The sequence below is a fragment of the Vigna umbellata genome, chromosome 4, assembly GCF_029865625.1.
Source record: "Vigna umbellata cultivar VRB3 chromosome 4, Vumbellata_1.0, whole genome shotgun sequence".
Classification (NCBI taxonomy): Eukaryota; Viridiplantae; Streptophyta; class Magnoliopsida; order Fabales; family Fabaceae; genus Vigna; species Vigna umbellata.
The window spans coordinates 71005299-71010927 of NC_142168.1; positions in this window are offsets into that span (position 1 = coordinate 71005299).

Below are 5629 nucleotides of genomic sequence, written 5' to 3' on the forward strand. Positions count from 1 at the left end.
AAGTGGGAGAAGTGGGAGAAGTTGACGAACTAGACGAAGTCGACAAACTAGACCAAGTGGACGAAGCTGCGAAGTGGACGAAGGGGCCGAAGTGGAACGAAGTGGAAGAAGAAGAACGAGAAAAGAACGAGAAGAACAAGAAGAAGTAGTGGAAGAAGAACAAGAAGGGGGGAAGAAAAGTGGAAGAAGCTACGAAGTGGACGAACTAGACGAACTGGAAGAAGTGGAAGAAGTGGACGAAGTGACGAATGGACCAAATGGACGAAGTGAACGAACGAGACGAACTGGAAGAAATAGACAAAGTAGACGAAGTGGACGAAGCGGAGAAGAAAAGAAGAACAAGAAGAAGAAGAAGAAGAAGAAGAAGAAGAAGAAAACTGGTTGAGAACAAGAAGAAGAAGTGGAAGAAGTGAAGAAGTGGACGGAGTAGACAACGTGGACGAAGTGGACGAGGTGGACGAAGTGGAACGAAGTGCATGAAGTGAACGAAGTGGACTTAGTGGACGAAGTTGACGAAGAAGAAGATGAGGAAGAACAAGAAGAACATCAAGAAGAACAAGAACAACAAGAAGTAGTAGAAGAAGAACAAGAAGAAGAAGTGGAAGAAGTGGAGGAAGTGGACGAACTGGACGAACTAGACGAACTGGAAGAAGTGGACGAAGTTGACGAAGTGCACGAAGTGGACGAAGTGGAGGAAGAAGAAGAAGAACAAGAAAGAGAAGAACAAGCAGAAAAAGTGGAAGAAGAAAAAGAATAAGAAGTGGACGAAGTGAAGGAAGAAGAAGAAGAACAAGAATGAGAAGAACAAGAAGAAGAAGAAGAAGCAGAAAAGTGGAAGAAGAAAAAGAGCAAGAAGTGGACGAAATGGACGAAGATGAAGAAGAAGAACAAGAAGAAAAAGAGGAAGAACAAGAAGAACAAGAAGAAGATGAAGAAGAAGAACAAGAAGAAGAAGAAGAAGAACAAGAAGAAGAAGTGGAAGAAGAAGTCGAAGAAGTAGACGAAGTGGGAGAAGTAGACGAAGTGGAAGAAGTGGACGAAGTGGAGGAAGTGGACCAAATGGACAAAGTGGACGAAGGGGACGATGTGGACGAAGTACAAGAACTGGAAGAAGTCGACGAAGTGGACGAACTAGACGAACTGGAAAAAGTGGAAGAAGTGGACGAATTTGACGAATTTGACGAAGTGGACGAAGTGAACGAAGCGGACGAAGTTGACGAAGTGGACAAAGTGGACGATGTGGACGAAGTGCACGAAGTGGAAGAAGCAGAAGAACGAGAAGAACAAGAAGAAGAACATGAAGAAGTCGTGGAAGAAGAAGAAGAAGAAGAAGAAGTGGAAGAAGTGGACGAAGTGGAATAAGAAGAAGAAGAAGAAGAAGAAGAACCAGCAGAAGAAGAAGAAGAAGTGGAAGAAGAACAAGAAGAATAAGAAGAAGAACCGGCAGAAGAAGTAGAAGAACCTGCAGAAGAAGAAGAAGAAGTGGAAGAAGAACAAGAAGAAGAAGAAGAAGAAGAAGTGGAAGAAGAACAAGAAGAACAAGAAGAAGTGGACGAAGAAGACGAAGTGGATGAAGTTGACGAAGGGGACGAAGCGGACGAAATCGAGACGTGGACGAAGTTGACGAAATGGATGAAATGGACGATGTGGAGGAATTGGAAGAAGTGGAAGAAGTGGATGACGTGGAAGAAGAAGAACAAGATCAAGAACAAGAAGAAAAGAACAAGAAGAAGTAGTGGAAGAAGTGGACGAAGGGGACAAAGTAGACGAACTGGAAGAAGTGGATGAAGCGGACGAAGCTGACGAAGGGGACGAAGTGGAAGAAGAAAGAGAAGAAGAACAAGAAGAAGTAGTGGAAGAAGAATAAGAAGAAGAAGTGGAAGAAGTGGACGAAATGGACGAAATGGACGAACTAGACGAACTGGAAGAAGTGGAAGATGTGGAAGAAGTGGACGAAGTGGACGATGTGGACGTTGTGGACGAAGTGTACAAAGTGGAAAAAGTGTACGAAGTGGACGAAGTGGACGAAGTGGACGAAGTGGACGAATATGACGAAGTGGACGGAGTGGACGAAGTGGAAGAAGAGGAAGAAGAAGAAGAACCAGCAGAAGAAGAGGAAGAAGAAGAAGAAAAAGTGGAAGAAGAGCAAGAAGAACAAGAAGAATTGGAAGAAGTGGGAGAAGTGGAGGAAGTGGAAGAAGAAGAAGAAAATGAAGAAGAACCAGCAGAAGAAGAAGAACAAGAAGAACAAGAAGAACAAGAAGAAGAAGTGGGAGAAGTGGGAGAAGTTGACGAACTAGACGAAGTCGACAAACTAGACCAAGTGGACGAAGCTGACGAAGTGGACGAAGGGGCCGAAGTGGACGAAGTGGAAGAAGAAGAACGAGAAGAAGAACGAGAAGAAGAACAAGAAGAAGTAGTGGAAGAAGAACAAGAAGAGGAAGTGGAAGAAGCGGACGAAGTGGACGAACTAGACGAACTGGAAGAAGTGGAAGAAGTGGACGAAGTTGACGAAGTGGACCAAATGGACGAAGTGAACGAACTAGACGAACTGGAAGAAATAGACAAAGTAGACGAAGTGGACGAAGCGGAAGAAGAAGAAGAAGAACAAGAAGAAGAAGAAGAAGAAGAAGAAGAAGAACTGGTTGAAGAACAAGAAGAAGAAGTGGAAGAAGTGGAAGAAGTGGACGGAGTAGACAACGTGGACGAAGTGGACGAGGTGGACGAAGTGGACGAAGTGCATGAAGTGAACGAAGTGGACTTAGTGGACGAAGTTGACGAAGAAGAAGATGAGGAAGAACAAGAAGAACATCAAGAAGAACAAGAACAACAAGAAGTAGTAGAAGAAGAACAAGAAGAAGAAGTGGAAGAAGTGGAGGAAGTGGACGAACTGGACGAACTAGACGAACTGGAAGAAGTGGACGAAGTTGACGAAGTGCACGAAGTGGACGAAGTGGAGGAAGAAGAAGAAGAACAAGAAAGAGAAGAACAAGCAGAAAAAGTGGAAGAAGAAAAAGAATAAGAAGTGGACGAAGTGAAGGAAGAAGAAGAAGAACAAGAATGAGAAGAACAAGAAGAAGAAGAAGAAGCAGAAAAAGTGGAAGAAGAAAAAGAGCAAGAAGTGGACGAAATGGACGAAGATGAAGAAGAAGAACAAGAAGAAAAAGAGGAAGAACAAGAAGAACAAGAAGAAGATGAAGAAGAAGAACAAGAAGAAGAAGAAGAAGAACAAGAAGAAGAAGTGGAAGAAGAAGTCGAAGAAGTGGGAGAAGTAGACGAAGTGGGAGAAGTAGACGAAGTGGAAGAAGTGGACGAAGTGGACGAAGTGGAGGAAGTAGACAAAATGGACGAAGTGGACGAAGGGGACGATGTGGACGAAGTGCAAGAACTGGAAGAAGTCGACGAAGTGGACGAACTAGACGAACTGGAACAAGTGGAAGAAGTGGACGAATTTGACGAATTTGACGAAGAGGACGAAGTGAACGAAGCGGACGAAGTTGACGAAGTGGACAAAGTGGACGATGTGGACGAAGTGCACGAAGTGGAAGAAGCAGAAGAACGAGAAGAACAAGAAGAAGAACATGAAGAAGTCGTGGAAGAAGAAGAAGAAGAAGAAGTGGAAGAAGTGGACGAAGTGGAATAAGAAGAAGAAGAAGAAGAAGAAGAACTAGCAGAAGAAGAAGAAAAAGTGGAAGAAGAACAAGAAGAATAAGAAGAAGAACCGGCAAAAGAAGTAGAAGAACCTGCAGAAGAACAAGAAGAAGTGGAAGAAGAACAAGAAGAAGAAGAAGAAGAAGTGGAAGAAGAACAAGAAGAACAAGAAGAAGTGGACGAAGAAGACGAAGTGGATGAAGTTGACGAAGGGGACGAAGCGGACGAAATCGAGACGTGGACGAAGTTGACGAAATGGACGAAATGGACGATGTGGAGGAATTGGAAGAAGTGGAAGAAGTGGATGACGTGGAAGAAGAAGAACAAGATCAAGAACAAGAAGAAAAGAACAAGAAGAAGTAGTGGAAGAAGTGGACGAAGTGGACAAACTAGACGAACTGGAAGAAGTGGATGAAGCGGACGAAGCTTACGAAGGGGACGAAGTGGAAGAAGAAAGAGAAGAAGAACAAGAAGAAGTAGTGGAAGAAGAATAAGAAGAAGAAGTGGAAGAAGTGGACGAAATGGACGAAATGGACGAACTAGACGAACTGGAAGAAGTGGAAGATGTGGAAGAAGTGGACGAAGTGGATGAAGAGGACGATGTGGACGTTGTGGACGAAGTGTACAAAGTGGAAAAAGTGTACGAAGTGGACGAAGTGGACGAAGTGGACGAAGTGGACGAAGTGGACGAAGTGGACGAAGTGGACGAAGTGGAGGAAGTGGACGAAGTGGTAGAAGTGGACGAAGTGGACGAAGTGGACGAAGATGACGAAGTGGACGGAGTGGACGAAGTGGAAGAAGAGGAAGAAGAAGAAGAACCAGCAGAAGAAGAGGAAGAAGAAGAAGAAAAAGTGGAAGAAGAGCAAGAAGAACAAGAAGAATTGGAAGAAGTGGGAGAAGTGGAGGAAGTGGAAGAAGAAGAAGAAAATGAAGAAGAACCAGCAGAAGAAGAAGAACAAGAAGAACAAGAAGAACAAGAAGAAGAAGTGGGAGAAGTGGGAGAAGTTGACGAACTAGACGAAGTCGACAAACTAGACCAAGTGGACGAAGCGGAAGAAGAAGAAGAAGAACAAGAAGAAGAAGAAGAAGAAGAACAAGAAGAAGAACTGGTTGAAGAACAAGAAGAAGAAGTGGAAGAAGTGGAAGAAGTGGAAGAAGTGGACGGAGTAGACAACGTGGACGAAGTGGACGAGGTGGACGAAGTGGACGAAGTGCATGAAGTGAACGAAGTGGACTTAGTGGACGAAGTGGACGAAGAAGAAGATGAGGAAGAACAAGAAGAACATCAAGAAGAACAAGAACAACAAGAAGTAGTAGAAGAAGAACAAGAAGAAGAAGTGGAAGAAGTGGAGGAAGTGGACGAACTGGACGAACTAGACGAACTGGAAGAAGTGGACGAAGTGGAGGAAGAAGAAGAAGAACAAGAAAGAGAAGAACAAGCAGAAAAAGTGGTAGAAGAAAAAGAATAAGAAGTGGACGAAGTGAAGGAAGAAGAAGAAGAACAAGAATGAGAAGAACAAGAAGAAGAAGAAGAAGCAGAAAAAGTGGAAGAAGAAAAAGAGCAAGAAGTGGACGAAATGGACGAAGATGAAAAAGAAGAACAAGAAGAAAAAGAGGAAGAACAAGAAGAACAAGAAGAAGATGAAGAAGAAGAACAAGAAGAAGAAGAAGAAGAACAAGAAGAAGAAGTGGAAGAAGAAGTCGAAGAAGTGGGAGAAGTAGACGAAGTGGGAGAAGTAGACGAAGTGGAAGAAGTGGACGAAGTGAAGTGGACGAAGTGGACGAAGTGGAGGAAGTGGACAAAATGGACGAAGTGGACGAAGGGGACGATGTGGACGAAGTGCAAGAACCGGAAGAAGTCGACGAAGTGGACGAACTAGACGAACTGGAACAAGTGGAAGAAGTGGACGAATTTGACGAATTTGACGAAGAGGACGAAGTGAACGAAGCGGACGAAGTTGACGAAGTGGACAAAGTG